Source organism: Pogona vitticeps, chromosome 2 (assembly GCF_051106095.1).
Source record: "Pogona vitticeps strain Pit_001003342236 chromosome 2, PviZW2.1, whole genome shotgun sequence".
In the NCBI taxonomy this organism is placed as follows: Eukaryota; Metazoa; Chordata; class Lepidosauria; order Squamata; family Agamidae; genus Pogona; species Pogona vitticeps.
In genome coordinates this window covers 196,124,869-196,140,740 of record NC_135784.1, presented here as the reverse complement: position 1 = coordinate 196,140,740, position 15,872 = coordinate 196,124,869, and the positions used below count along the sequence as shown (strand labels likewise).

General features: G+C 42.6%; 1 long non-coding RNA gene across 2 annotated transcripts; it reads left to right on the top strand.

Moving 5' to 3' along the window:
* Nucleotides 1-6,783: 6,783 nt before the first annotated feature.
* LOC140704182 (uncharacterized) lies at nt 6,784-15,289 on the top strand. 2 transcript variants are annotated; one of them, XR_012083309.2, is made up of 4 exons: nt 6,784-6,925; nt 8,512-8,622; nt 12,591-12,702; nt 14,756-15,289. It is a non-coding gene; the product is annotated as an uncharacterized LOC140704182 (long non-coding RNA). The 2 variants fall into 2 exon arrangements; XR_012083310.2 differs by lacking the exon at nt 12,591-12,702.
* The last annotated feature ends 583 nt before the right edge of the window (nt 15,290-15,872 follow it).

Genomic DNA, 15,872 nt, shown 5'->3' with positions numbered 1-15,872 from the left:
TTGGACACGACTAAACGAAGAAAGTAAAGATAAACTATAGAGACTGGTTTGGAATTTGGGATGTGGCAATTTCTGATCAAATTCCGGCACCTTGTTTAATCGGGCTAGATCTAACTAAGCATGTGCAGAGTGCTTTTGGGGTAACATGTGCCCTGGGAGAGCAGTTAACAATCCCTGAGGGAAAAATGGAATCCCTAATCTCTGAATCAGAAAGCTTGTTGTTAGCCATGCTTTCTAAGGCCCACTTGACTTTGCTCTCCAGAATGTCTGGCTCAAGGTCAGCAACCACACTATCTGGGTTGTCCAGGACATCCAGATTTTTCTGGTATAATTATTCTGTGTATTCTTGCCACCTCTTCTTGATGTCTTCTGTTTCTGTGAGGTCCCTACCATTTTTGTCCTTTATCATGTCCATCTTTGCACAAAAGGTTCCTCTAATATCTCCAATTTTCCTGAACAGATCTCTGGTTTTTCCCTTTCTATTCTTTTCCTCTATTTCTTTGCACTGTTCGTTTAAGAAGGGCCTCTTGTCTCTCCTAGCTATTCATTGGAAGTTTGCATTCAATTTTCTGTAACTTTCTCTATTTCCCTTGCATTTTTTTCCCTTCTCCTCTCTGCTATTTCTAAGGCCTCATTGGACAGCCACTTTGCTTTCTTGCCTTTTCTTTTCTTTTGGATGGTTTTTGTTGCTGCCTCCTGTACAATGTTACGAGCCTCCATCCAAAGTTCTTCAGGCACTCTGTCCACCAAATCTAGTTCCTTAAATCTGTTCTTCACTTCCTCTGTGTATTCATAAGGGATTTGGTTTAGATTATACCTGAGTAGCCCAGTGGTTTTTCCTACTCTCTTCAGTTTAAGCTTGAATTTTGCTATGAGAAGCTGATGATCAGAGCCACAATCAGCTCAGGTCTTGTTTTTGCTGACTGTATAGAGCTTCTCCATCTTTGGCTGCAGAGAGTATAATCAATCTGATATCGGTATTGCCTATCTGATGATGTCCATGTGTGGAGTCACCTCTTGTGTTGTTGGAAAAGAGTGTTTGTGGTGACCAGCTTGTTCTCTTGACAAAACTCTATTAGCCTTTCTTCTGTTTCGTTTTGAACTCCAAGGCCAAACTTATCCAGAGTCTGCCCAAAACCTTTTGCTGTCTGAAACAAAGGCCAGGATGGTGTCCCCTTCCCCATTCAACGTCCAGAAGCTGACTAGACAGCCAGTGGATCTTCCTATTTCAAAACTGGCAGTACGGGACGATATCTTATGGCAACAGCCCTATTTTAGGGCTGCCTGACAAAGGTGATAGCCTGCTGCTGTCCTATATCATCTGCTGCCTGAGGTGTTGGCCTAGTCAGCAGGCCATCAGGAGAGCCTACTAGTAGTGCCAGGATTGTGACTAAATCTTTGATAGAGTTGTGCTCTGTTGTTGCTGCTTTACCCATTCCAAAAATCATGAGGGTACTAAAGTTCCTTCACTGCTGGCCATGACCAATCACTATTTACACATTGCATCATTCCTAATCAATTATCAGTTTAGGTGGACGGGGAAAGGAGATAAGAAGATTTTTTTGAGATGGGGGAAGACAAAGGTACCCCTTAACTCGGAGGGGTACACGTTAAAGTCATATGTGACCGGAGGATTTTTTTTCTCATCCTGTCTTCCACTGCCTTATCAGAATTTCCAGCCAGGCACATTCTCTGTGATAATTTTTGGGCCAAGTTCTCAAGATCTGTGCAAAGACCTTTACGTGTTGCATCATTATGAGCAAGTGCCAGCTCTCTGAAATTTGGCAGCTATTTAAAGAATGACCAGCTCAAACAGGTGCCGTTGCCTCCAAGTCGCTGGATGTGATTGGAGCCTAAATTTACATTGTTATAGGCTTTCCCCCAAGGTCTGTTCTAAACTGGTACATACGTGGAAGCTGATAAGTTAATTTTAAACAGGGATTTCATAATATGAGTATGCCCTTTAAACTCACTCACTATTCTGCAGTCACAGACCCAAATTAAAACAGTATAACACTTAAAAAAAGCTAAGAAAATAATTATTAAAACATACACATATTTAGGAAAAAGCAGGTAATTAAATTAATACAGCCTTTTTACAAGACCTTACAACAGAAAACGAAAGTTTCACCATGGACTGTGTGATTGTTTGGTCTGTAGTTGCTAACAAATACTCTAAGAACCATGTGAGTGGCCTTCGAGGACATTTCCTCAAAATGGGACAGAGAAGTCTGCTATGTTCTTCTCTGGGGAGGCAACATTTAGACAAGACATGAGCCAGCTACTTCATCTCTACAGGGGCACAGCCGATCTTCCTTGGGACTGCTACAGTAGGACCCTTCCGATACTGCTGAAGGGAGACAGTTAAATCTGGCCTTGGAGAACGCGTGACAGTACTTGGGGATGGCGTGCTTATCCAGATATCCAGCATGCTTAGGAAACTCAAATTTCAAGCCAAAATGTGTTAGTAAGCAAGAGCTGTGAGCATTTGATAGAGAATATTTCAAATCCATGTCTCTGGTTTGTTGTTCTAAGGGCCTGGACTCACCAGGCAAATGTTTCCGGCTTCACAATTCAAACAATACATTATACACTGCTACTGTAGAGATATGTCACAGAAGTCCTTTGAGCGCTAAAGCCCCTAACCCTTGCATCTTATGACTTGGCTTGGTTTCTTGAGCTCTTTCCTCTATTGGTTGCTTCCAGATCTGTTAGGCTGTAGTTTGGATTATGTGGACTGGCTTTATGGGGAGCTGGTGGTCATGTGGTATATGTATTGGTGGGAATGTTTACATTGTTTTGAACTGTGTTGCTACATTACTTTCTTTTTGAAACATTATCTCAGGCTACATTGCTCTGTAATTTTTAATCAATTCATTTTTTCTGCCGTTCCTTGGGGCAATCAGGCCCTCTCTTGTCCCTTTTTGTTTTCAAAATTACAAAAGTGATATATTGATAGAGCCTTCTCTTCCCCTTTCCCTTACCTCCTTTACTCACTCATCTGTTTTTCCTCATTTCCCTTCATCTCTGTTTGTCTTCCAATTCTTGGTTTTCCCTTTCCTTTTCCTTTTTGAACAGCGTCAGGAGGAGGAAGTGGGTTTTAAAAGACTTGCGAAGTATTATGAAGAACAGGTTTTTAAAAAAGAGAGAGAGAGAGAGGAGATGCTAATACGATGCCCTTTTCTTTACAACTCAGAGCAGAAAATGTACCTGTAGCGTTCCCCATTATGATGTCAATGGTTCATGTTATGTTATGTTAATTGTTCATGCATATTCATGTTGCTGAGAGGCGGAGCCCAGGAGAGATGTTATAAGAGGCAGAGCCTGGGAGAAGATGGTCAAAGTAACAGAGTCAGAGAGAAAGAGTCAGTGGGAGTCAGGGTATGAGTAGAGGGAGAAAGTGGATAGAGCATGGAGTATGAGTAAATCTGAGGTGTGATTAGAGTTAGGAGTGTATTATCAAATAGAAGATTGTTGTTAATAATAAATTTACCTAAAGAAGATATTCATGAATCACTATCAATTTCTGTAATCAATAAACAAAAGTTATATTTAAAAGACTTTGAAGTGTGGACCTGAATCTTCATCTTCCTGAAGTAATGGTGATTTAGTGATCACCTGGTGGCAGCAGTGTAAAAGAGGGGATTGTTTGCCTTCGTGTGCTTTGAGTCTTGACGGTCAAGCAAGGGGCACGAGGCTGAACGTCACAGTTCCCTTCTCTGCTCAAGCCATCTTCCACCAGCAAGGGAGGGGGGGAAAGGGTGTCTCCTTCTAAGCAATGTATTATTTTTGTGACTGCAATGGTGGCTGCTACTAGCAGCACATTATATTGTGTGGCAAAGCAAATCAACATTCTACAAGGCATTTCTGAAAACAGGGGCACTCTTGGCACAGTAGAAGTAGATAATCTGATGTTGCATTGTGCCAAATTTGGTGACAGTTGATTAAATAGCTTGAGAATTATGGTTTTTGAACAACAGATGTGATTTATCACACCAGCACCCATTTAAACATAGGCATCCATTTTTGTCAGCAGAGAAGAAACTGCTGAAATATTTTTCAAACACCTAACTTTTTTATCTTATAAGAATAGCAATTACCTTAATTCCCCTCTTATTTGCATCAAACAGTGAGACAGAGGGTGAGAGGGATACTCCACTCGCTGGAGAGGAGAGTCTTCCCTCCTCAACAACAAAACTAAAGAAGTGGACCCCAAACCCGCACCAGAACCTACAGTGAAACCTCAGCAGGAGACAGAGATAGAGGATCTGACAGAAGACATACAGAAAGTAATGATGGGGGAGGTTCAGGGAGAAATGGCGGGAAGAGAGAGGAAAAAGAGGGTGGAGTTTGAAGCAGGGACAGGGGAGGTAGAGAGGAAAGAACAGTTACCACCCAGTTGGGAATGGGTGTGGATGCAGAATCCGTGGACTGGATTATGGGAGAGATTAAGTGCCCAAAGAGGAGGCAGATCATAGGAAGAGAGCAGAGATTTCCCCTAGAACTTCTTATTGGGGAGAAGCCAAGGCGGGTGAGTGGAGGAGGAGATTGAGAGAGGAAAAGGAACGAGTTGAGAGAAAAAGGAGAGAAAGATTGGAATGGGAAGTAAGGGAGATGAAGAGAAGGAGTTACAGGGAGGATCCTGGGAGAGCGGAGACCTTGATGGGCAGATCCTGTGGGATAACGACCTGGACGAGGAGACCGTGCCCCTGCTGGAAGGCCTGACGAGGCAGACTGTAAAAGACTGGGTCCCCACTGATTTACCGGGGCCATGGAACAATAATTATGGAAACCCGTTCCTGTTTGACGAATGGAAACCCCTTCCGGACCCATTTGCAGAAAGAGGAAAGACTCATAATCATGTTCCGGACACTTGTTTATTGTTAAATGCACCAATAAATCTTTCACCTGCTTTGAAGCAGCAAAAATCTACTGATTTCTTTGAATTAAATATGGAGCCAGAAGTCGAACCCTCACACAAACTGATCCAGTAGTTGTAGAAAACTTAATAACTTAAAACAACTCTTTCAAACAGGAAAACCAGTTATTATTTCATAACTGTTGAGCATGCTCAGTAGAATCTTGCCAGAAAGAACAATGGTTCACAAGCATTTGCTTGCCCTTACTTTCTGTGTAGTCGCTCACCAATTGAACGAGGAGAGCAACAGAGCCTTAGGTTTTGGTGACTTTTTGCTTGTTTATTTTATTTTATTTTAATATTGCACCACCGTCTTGCCTCTACGCTGGGTGGTTTCCAACAATAAAATAAACATAAAGAAAACAGATCCCATTGAGTCCCAAAAATATGAATAAAGGAATATAATATAAAAGAATGACAGATCTAAAAATCAAGGTGGTGGCAAAGGACAACAAAAAGATTACAAAATATAACAGTCAAAATAAGACTAAGTGACTAACAATTATGAAGGAAAGAGTTTTTGCTCTTAAACGGGCCAGGCTCTGTATAAAAAAAGTCTCCTCTCTCCCCACTTTGAACAGGCAGAAATTCAACAGGCAGAAATTCGACTGGCTTTTTGTCTTGTCTCTTCTGACCAGCTTTTCATTTAGAAAATAATTTCCTTTGAAAATCCACACCCCGCCCCCAGTTTTTTTGTCTGTTCATCCCAGCCCCAATGATCCCATTTAGAATGACATGCTTGGTGCATGTGTGCTTATGGCATGTTAACATGTTAGAATGAGTGATGCCATCTTTCTGGGCAGCCTCCTTCAGATGTGAGTGGATGACAAAGGATACAGCACATCAGGAAGGGTCAGTCCAGGCAAAGTCTTGCAGCCCAGGCTATGAAATTAAATGAACTCTAGGTAGGCTCCTGATCAAATATGGCGAAGGCACCTGAGAAGGGAGGAGAATAAGGAGATCTTTAGTGGTCCTAAGCATTGGTTGCAGGGGAAAGGGGTCTTAGGACTGCAGCCTGATCTGCAGTTACTCACAAGTAAGTCCTATGAAGCATGGCTGAAAAATCCAGCTGTCCCTAAGCTACATTAATGAAATGGGTTGATTTATTTGCCATGGTAATAAAGGTTTCCTTCCAAGTAAACACAGCCTTCATGCCTTATTTAATTTTTTTGTCTCAACCTTCCCTTCTGGCAAGAGATGAGGGATGAACAAGGAGTAATGGGATAGGGATGAGAATGAAATAAAATAAAATAATAATAATAATAAAGCAGCCTTTATGCATCCAACGCCCTTTGCCTGCAACAGATCTATAGAAAAATGTTCTGTTTCATAACAAAATTTAAAAAAATTAAGAAACAGTTGAGCTTGACCCAGCCTATGCATTACACTTTGTACTTGCTATAATGTGTAGATAAATGTTTTCTTTAAAAATGGATCTGCAGAAAACGCCTTGCTCCCCGCTCAGGTTTGATGCTTGCCCACGGGTGCCAGCCTTTGATGATGTTGCCATGTCCCGTCAAGTCACCTCCAACTTACGGCAATGCTATGAATGAGTGGCCTACAAAATATTCTGTCATTAACAGCCTAGCTCCACTCTTGTAGACTCAAGGTTGTGGTTTCCTTTATTGAGTCGATCCATCTTTTGTTTGTTTGTTCATTTGTTCCGTTTCATTTCTATCTGGCCCATCTAGTAACAGAACACTATTCTGGGTGGCTAATAACAATAAAGGAAATAAATATTCCATCTCCCTCTTGCATTGCTGCCTTGAACTTCCCTAACATTACTGTCTTTTACAAGGAGTCTTATCTTTCTTATGATGTGCCCAAAGAATGATTGTCTCTGTTCTGTATTTTTATCTCTGGAGATAAGTCAGGCTTGATTTGATCTAGGACCCACTTGTTTGTCTTCTTGGCATTCCTGGGTATCTGCAAAGCTGTTCTTCAGGAACATATTTCAATTGATATTTTCCCCCTGACAGTTTTATTCATTGTCCAGGCTCCACATCTGTAAGTAGCAATTAGAAATACAATTATGTAGATGGTCTTGGCCTCTGGTTCCAGTGATCATTTCTACGTAGTTACTACATTGCTGCCATTTTAATCTCATTCTTTTTCATTCTTTTAATCTCATTCTTATTCTGATTTCTTGGCTTCAGTCTTCATTTGGATGGATAACTGAACCAAGGTATCCAAAATGTTTAACAATGTCGGTTTCTTCATTGTCCACATCAAAGTTGTGTAGTACTGCAGTAACAGTTTTTGACCTAATATTCAACTGCAATCCAGCTCTTACGCTTTATTTATTATTGCTGCTTTCTGCCAATAAGATGGTGTCATCTGCAGATCTTAAATTATTGGTGTAGATAAGAAGCAAGTGGAAAAACCTTTATTCTCTGAATTGGCAGACATAAGATCTAAAATCTGAAGTTAAAGCCACCTCTCTCCATACACATGTGCCACCAGTTCAAGGGCCACCAGTTCACTCACGAGTGTGACTCATCCTCTAGATATAGAAGTCCCCCCCCCATCCCAAAAGCAGAGATTTCATCATGACACTTTGATGGTCATCCAAGTGACAGATAGCTAAAGAAGTTGTGCAAAAAACAGCTCTGGCAAATTGCTTTTTGTTTGACTGGGAAGTTCAAAAGGTTGAGAATGAGTAGTTAAACTTAAAATAAAACTGTCAAGGTAAGGCAGAAAGATGCCCAGCATCCACTCCCAACAGCTACTGAAAGCCCCCCTCCTTTTAAAGAAACATTATTCAGTTCTGGCAATAGGCTTTCGTGCTACCTGGAAAGGCAAACAACAGCTTTCCCTGAGGCTTAGTGAAGGCAGCAGGCCCAGGAAAGAGGTAGCTTTGCAGCTTCCTTCTGTGTACAAGAGCCTGGCTTATAGAACTGCACTCAGTCACTGGAGACCATTAGTCAGGCTGCTATGAACTGTTCCTGGGCTCCTTCAGAGGATCCTGGAAACACCGGTCCTATTGAATTCATTAACCTTGTGGGTCTTTTGGGCACCATAGGAGTTTCCTTATGTTTAACTGTTAACTGAAGCTAGTACAGAAAATAAGATAGGAAGGGACTTCCTTGATTAGACCAAAATCACATTTGGCCCCACACTCTGACGATGTCCAGATAGAAAGGTTGAGAGGTTCTCAAAATGAGTGTGCAGTTTATGGCCGTCTTGGCCCTCCATCTTCAAGCAGGATCCTGTTTGTTCCTTCTGCTTGAACAAAAGGGTCCATTGTGTGATCAGTTGGACGACTTTTTGAGCTTGCACAGCGATATGTTACTGGATACCTCCTTGCACAGGTTCTGAAACTGTCCAGCTGCTTAGACAATAAACAATTGCATGAGCAGAAGGAACAAAGAGAATGTTTGACTTTTGCCTCTAGCATCTCTTAATGTGTGATATACAAATACAGAACCTGTATAATTAGTTAATTACTTAATTAGATCTAAAGCACATGTTTACTACTTTTCTGTGCACCTAACAAAACCTGTAATAAAGTGTTGCGGTATAAATGCTGCTGTTCAGATTTCTAGCCCAACCTTAATATCTCCCTTCTGATTTTCCTCTCACCCATCCCCAAGTCTCCCGCCATCCCATGGTCCTTGAACCCAAATGGAAGAAACAGAGAAAACAGCTGAATCCTGCAACCAAATATTATAGCCAAAGGACGGAGGTGTGAAGAGACGTAAATGGTAAATTGAGACTTAATCAAGCCCATTCTGCCTCTGTGCTACTGTGCACACCCTGAAGGACTCTAATTTTTATGCTGGATTTGGAGAAGAGAACATTCGTTTATGTTTAATTAGTTTTGTTTTAGGATTGCCAGATTTTAGGATGTTGGCTCAATAAATTCTCAATAAAGTCTCAATAAATTGCTGTGCTTCTCCAAATCTCCAGACAAGGAGACAAATTTTGGGACCAGCAGAGCTGGTGGGAGATAATTTTTTATTTTTGTGTGTGCGTTTTATAAGATGGTTTAAACTCTGGGCGTCCTTCTTCATCTATTCCCAGATGACAGCAGACTGCCTCAGCACAAAGGTGTTCTCCACCTTTGCTCCCCTTGTGCCAAAAACTCAAGCTCCAGCAGGTTCAGAGTGCCACAGATAGATGGTTAACGGGGGCGGGGTGGGGGTGTTGCTTAGAGGGAACATAAAACTCCCCCCTGCTGTTACAGCAGCTCCACTGGCTGCTGATCTGTTTTTGAGCACAACTCAGAGTGCTGGTTTCCTACAAAGCTCTAAACAGTTTGAGTCCAAGCAGTTTCAAAGAATGCTTCTCCCTTCATGAGCCTAACCAGGTATTATGATAATCAGCTTTTCTCCATCCCACCACCTTCACAGGTGCGTTTGCTGGCAATACGGGAGAGAGCCTTCTCTGTGGCTGCTCCCAGACTCTGGAACTCCCTCCCACAGGAGGCCAGGCTGGCCCCATCTTTGCTCTCCTTCCTCAAGCAAAGGCCTTTCTCTTCAGGCTGGCTTTCCTTTAAATCAGTGGTTCTTAACCTTTGTTACTCGGATTCTTTTGAACTGCAACTCCCAGAAACCCCAGCCAGCACAGCTGGTGGTGAAGGCTTCTGGGAGTTGCAGTCCAAAACTCCTGAGTAACTCAAGGTTAAGAACCAGTGCTTTAAATGACGGGTTGACCAAGATGTTTTTTTAAAAGGCATTATTTTTATTCTGTTGTTTTACTTGTCTTTTTAATATTACTCTTTTGTATTTTATTATGATATCTGTTTAATTCTTTTTAATATTGTAATAATTTATTATTTAGTTTTTAACTTTGTTTCTTTTAGTACTGTATGCTGCCTTGGATCGGAGAAAGGTAGCATATGGCTATTTCCCATAAATAAATAAATTTAAAAACCAGGAGCAAGGTGTGAGGACTGGGGAAGGAGCCCCTTAGGGTCTGGACGTGGGCCCACTGAGTTACCTGGAGCAAGGCAGCCAGCCGAGGAGCAGCACTGTAATTTGTGAGCTTTCTTGTTGCGCACACCCTGGCATCAGTGTCTGGGAAAAGAGAAATCCTCTGGGCTAGCAATGAGCATTCAGCGAGCCCTGGCAGGAGTGTAGGGGAAGGGGGTACTCTCCATGTGTCAGGTCTGCTGCACATTTATGTGAATGTGAGATGCAGTTAAAATGGCAGCAGCTGCGAGGTACCTTTTCCTACTTGGTCAGCTGTTGCATTCCCTCTCACCCACCCTCAGGCTCTAGCTTGCCCTTACCTCCCTAGCCAGGTCTGACCTGGATTCTGAGTTCCTTTGCTTAGATGCGTTTCATGCCCCTTTCCACAAGTGGCTGGATTTCAAGCAGTTCTAACCCCGCCAAACGTCTCCTGCCCTGCTTATGTGACTTCACAAAGACCCAGAGATTTGAAGAAAGTTTTTCGATGTAACATATTTATCTGCAGTTAGTTACCGTTGGACAATGATTAGTGTTATACAGTTACTTTTTAGGTATAACAAGTAAAACACAAGTAACCTAAGTGTAGTAAGTAGAGATGGGCACGGACCACTGGTTCGTCCTTTGGATGAATGGGTGTTCAGCGGTTCCCGGCCCCACCTCCTCCAGTGGGCACCCACTCAGAGGAAGTGCCCTGATTTTCCCGCCCTGTGTCCTCCAGCTGCTGCCTCTGAGTGGGTGCCCACTGGAGTAGGCGGGGCCGGGAACTGCCGAAGAACTGTTTTTCCAAAGGACAAACTGGCATGAACCAAACCGCCGAACCACGCGTTTGTGCCCGTCTCTAGTAGGGAGTGAAAACTAGTTATTTTCAAATGTTACCTTTAAAGGGCATTTTAAGAAAGAGTTCAACTGTAATTTTTCAGGTTTATCCTATTCTGTTATCAGTCCTAACTTGTGGCAAGGGAAGCTTATTTTAGGCTCCTACTTTCAAATATTTCCAAAGTGCAATATCAGAATTGAGAGTATTTCTCCCCCCCCCTTTTTTTCCTGGCCTGATGGTAGCAGTAACACAAGGCAACAAATGACTTATAAAATTTTTAAAAACCCTCAGTAACAATAATGAAAATTTGGCTGCCAAGAGTCAATGAGTAACATAATAATTTCCTTTTAAAATGCAATATCCCAAGCTCTACCAGGACTCACCCCTGGATTCCAGGTTTTGGCTCTGAAATCTCAGAGTGACATCAACCTGTTGGCAGCCTTTTTTTAACGCCAGTTTTCTTCTTCTACCAAAGTGGCACAAACTTGCTTCTCAGGGAAGGCCTTGTTGATCTGGAAAAGAATTATTTCCCAAAAGACATTTTTCCAGTCCTTCCCCCACCCCAAATCAGAGTTCAGGCTGATGTGGAAATGCTACTTGGGTACAGTAGGGCGCCCACTCAGCCATGGTTTCACAGGGCCCAGCTAGCATAGTAGAACACTCCGGAAGAGCTTTCGTGTAGATGCAACAGGGGTGGATCCTTCAGGAGAGGGTTTAGCTCCCCTTCATGCTGTGTTTGCAGAAGAACCAATGGCCGACCTCCAAGGTATCAATGGATCAGAGGCAGCGCCACTGGGGAAAAGGGCAGCATTGTGCGTCCACAGCTCCCCACACCAAACCCTTGTTCAGTTTGTCTTGCACTCAAGACACCTGCGCTTTCCCCTAGTGGCACTTAATTCCATGCTGATTTGAGCACTTTGTGAGTGTGTGCCATTACACTATGTTTCCCTGTAGGTGTGTTTCTGCTGGTCACTCTCCACCTATCCACACCTCAGTGGCCACTCACACCTGTTTGTTTTGGTTTAGTTTTCGTAAGATATCAGCTGTTCCTGCCTTTGGCTTTTCTTCTTCTTCTTTACATAGCAGACATTTAGCTTTAAGGCACTTGTTTTAAAATACCCCAATACATTTCTGAGAATCAGCAACCTCCCGCCATATTTGCCATTGGTGTTTTGCTGTTGTCTGTTCGTTTGTTTAGTTTTCTTGGGACACCAGCTGTTGCTGTGTTCTGCTTTATTTATTTATTTATTTATTTATTTATTTATTTATTTATTTATTTATTTATTTATTTATTTATTTATTTATTTATTTATTTATTTCCCTGCCTTTTTACTTAAAAAGGACTGAAGGTGGCTAACATCATTAAAAGACACTATTAAAGCTAACAACAGTGAGTATACAAATACTAAAAAGGATGAAATGAATACCATAATAGAAAAACATAAGCAGTACCAAAGCACATTCAAAGCAGTACAGTACGACAATCCATTAAAAAATCCCACTCAGGCATCCAGTCACTTCACCTGCTTTTCTTTTCTCCTTTTTTTTTCTTTTTCACAACCTATATTTGGTGCTAAGGCACGTAGATGTTTGTTCTAAAAATACCAGAATATTGCAATGTAACGGGCAGCCATGACCTCACCTGTCCATCACAGCTGGGCAGTGAATCATCATTCAATGGTGTGACGGAGGGTGGAAATGAAGGGGAGGAGTTGGTATAAAAAAGGGGGGTGAAGAGTGTGTGAGGAGAGGGATTGAGTTCTAGAAGGAGATCTAGAGAGATCTGGTGTGAGAGTTGTCAGTGAGGGAAAGTCTATGTGTTACTGGTTAAATAAGAAAGTGATTTACACCTTGATTATCTTTCTGTGATTTACCCATTTTATAATGTAATCAATAAATCAGTTTTATTTTTGAAAGAAACCCTTGTCCTTTTTATTTAAAGGAAAGGTTGGTGGCAGCAAGAGTGTATAGTGGCGTGGTGACCATTCTGAGAGGCCTTGAGTAGGCAGAGACGTCAGAGTACAATCAATTGCAGAAAATCAGTAATACTGCAGGTTTGTTTTTCTCTTTTAAAATTTGTTTTCTTAGCACTCAACAAGGCTTTGCTATTTCCTTTTTCCTTTTACCAAGTTCCTCTACAGATTTTACTGCTCAGGGGCTCTTCCTCCAAACACATGCAGCGAAATAACGCAACAGATGAAACATAAACATTTGAGAAGCATGCGTGGGTAAAACAAGTGGGAAGGAAAGAGAACGAAACAAATGGGCCGAAGACAGAGAAGACAGGCAAAAAGGGAGAGCTATCAATGCTAGGAGAAAGACACAGTAGAGCAAGTCTGGGTTTCTGTGAATAGGCAGTACCATGATGATCCAGTACATCCCAATACATCCTGTAACAAATACCTTACCCATGTGTGGATTGAACATATGTCTACAGGTGGACATAACAAGGGTCCGGCCCCCTGGGTCTGGACTGTCCACTCACCATCCGCTACTGCCATCAGCTCTGTGGTCCCTTTCAGTCACTCCGGAGCTTGTGGCCAATTAGCCACTCCTGGCAGGAGGTGGGATGACAAGCTTCTCTGCCAGGTCGACGAGTGGCTGGCTGACTGGGCACTCCAGAGCGATAGGAAAGGACTGTGGAGCCCACGGCTGCAACGGAATGGTGAGTGGACCGTCCGGCCCCATTGGGCTGGACCCTCGTTATGTCCACCTGTTGGGGGGGGTATTTGTATTCATATACAAATACTCCCATCTCTAGTGTGGATGCCAACTGGGATGATCTATTCAGATCTAAAACAGAAAATACCAGAATAACTTTGAATTAATTGTTCCTGGAAAAGAGGTATGTTTGATTTGGTGGCTTTAGCTTTTGTAGATGGGTGGGATAATGGTCCAAACCACTTGTCAACATGCTGTGATGGATTTGGTCACATTTGGCTAGTTGGTTTAGGTTTAATTCTTCCGCACATTAAAGGGTCATGCTTTGGTGCGACTCCTCTTTAAACTTTGTGACCTGCCTTTTCTTTTGGAAAGCAAAGGCCATGAGTGGAATTATGAGGTTTAACCAATTAATTGGGATAGAAAATGAGTTTCCATTCTTTCAGAGTTTGCAGGAAGACCTATACTTTATCCTGCAGTGTTTGCCAGCAACTTCACCTTTTAGCTGCTTTCAGTTCTTTGGTTTTGAGGCCAAACCTGACAATATGCTTAGTTCATATTTAGAAATGAAGCTCCCTTAAATTATGGTGAAAGACATCCATTTGTCATACTACATACAGTACAAGCTTTTCTCACCTCACATCTTACATTATCTGGCCATGTTTTGTCATTGGCCTTTGGGAGATAAACATGGGCGTAATTTGCAAGTCTTATTGCTCAGATCCCACAGCTGTGAGGATATACTACCACTGGAGAGCAAATCATCGCAGGAAATACTGAATCCTTAACTTTAGTTTAGCTCTTAGATTCCAAAGGCATTGGTACATCTTGGAGGGGCCCCCAGAGTCTAAAGGCCTGCAGTAGCTCCATACAAACGACTCTAAGGGGTAGTTACCTTGACCTGCAGGAGATCTGAGAGGAGTGAGGCAGAGAACAGCAGTTTGCCATACTGGGCAACCAGAAGAACAAATCTATACTGGAATGAATATGTCTTGCCCTTCTGAAACTCAAACTGAGTTTGATATACCTCTGTCTATCTGTCCATCTATCTGTCTGTTTGTCAGTCTGTCGGTCTGTTTACCCGTGTCTCCATTCATCTGTCTGTCCATCTCTCTCTCTCTCTCTCTCTCTCACTTTCTCAAAATGTTAATGCGTTAACAGCTGCCCTCTTCAGACAGGTACAGAGGTGGTGGGTACTTGGCTCCATCCTACTGTATGCTGCAGTCATGGCTCCTTTCTGGAAAGGCACTGTAGTCAGAAGTAGAACAAATTTTGTACAGATGCCTCATTGCACCTGGTTACCTTTACAGACCTTGCTGCACTGCACCCTGGAAGTTTATGCCAGGATGATCCATTGAAGCCCTTCTAGTTGCATGGTAGATGCACTATCTGATAATGGCCGAAATCCAAACTGATTGCATTGATTACTCAATGGTTAATTTTCAGCATGAACACATTACTGAAACAGCGACGTCTACGTTGGCTCGGGCACGTCGTGAGAATGGCTGATGGTCGGATTCCAAAGGATCTCCTCTATGGAGAATTAGTGCAGGGAAAGCGCCCCAGAGGGAGACCACAACTGCGATACAAGGACATCTGCAAGCGAGATCTGAAGGCCTTAGGAATGGACCTCAACAGATGGGAAACCTTGACATCTGAGCGTTCAGCCTGGAGGCAGGCACTGCATCACGGCCTCTCCCAATTTGAAGAGACCCTTGTCCAGCAGGCCGAGGCAAAGAGGAAGTCACAAAAGCAGCAAAACCAGGGAGCCGGACAGGGGACAGACTGGATTTGTCTTCAGTGTGGAAGGGACTGGGACTGTCACTCTCGAATTGGCCTTCTCAGCCACACTAGGCGCTGTTCCAAGCCCTCCATACAGAGCACGCTACCATAGTCTTTCGAGACTGAAGGATGCCTAACCTAACCTAACCTAAGAACTAACTATTCTTTCAATGTGCGAATAAACCGTATATCAATGAATTCTGAGATCTGCCTTGTTCAAAGACACATGGGATCTGTCCATGGATCTATGTATAAGTAGGTGCTTGCTGAATCGTTTCTCCCAGGTCTCTGCACCAATCTCCTCCCTTCCTGCTTTTCCCCTTTCTTCCCCCTGCCCCTTATGCTGTTCATGCATGGTATTCATTACTAAGCATGAATGCTATGAAATTGGGTTCATGAAATTATGCTGAAATGCAGACGTCTCAACTCTTTGACTCCTAAGTTGCTTTAATGTATGTAACAGGAAGCTAACATTACAAATACATACTTTTTTCCTTGGTATTTAGCAACAGAATGTGCCAGCTTCCAGGGTAAGCACCATTTGCCCTCCTCTCTTTCTGTTCCTCTTCAACTAATCAATCAGCATTCCACTGTCCCTAAGCATTACCAGTTTCTGTTGCAATCTTGGTATTTTCCTCCTCCTTGGCTTCATAAGAACCCACACATGGAAAGCTGAGATTGCTATCACTATACATAATAATAATTATTATACTGCATCTGAACCAGGAGCAAAAGCTGCCTCAGCAATTTATATCCTCTCTGCCTCAATCCTTATTGTAAA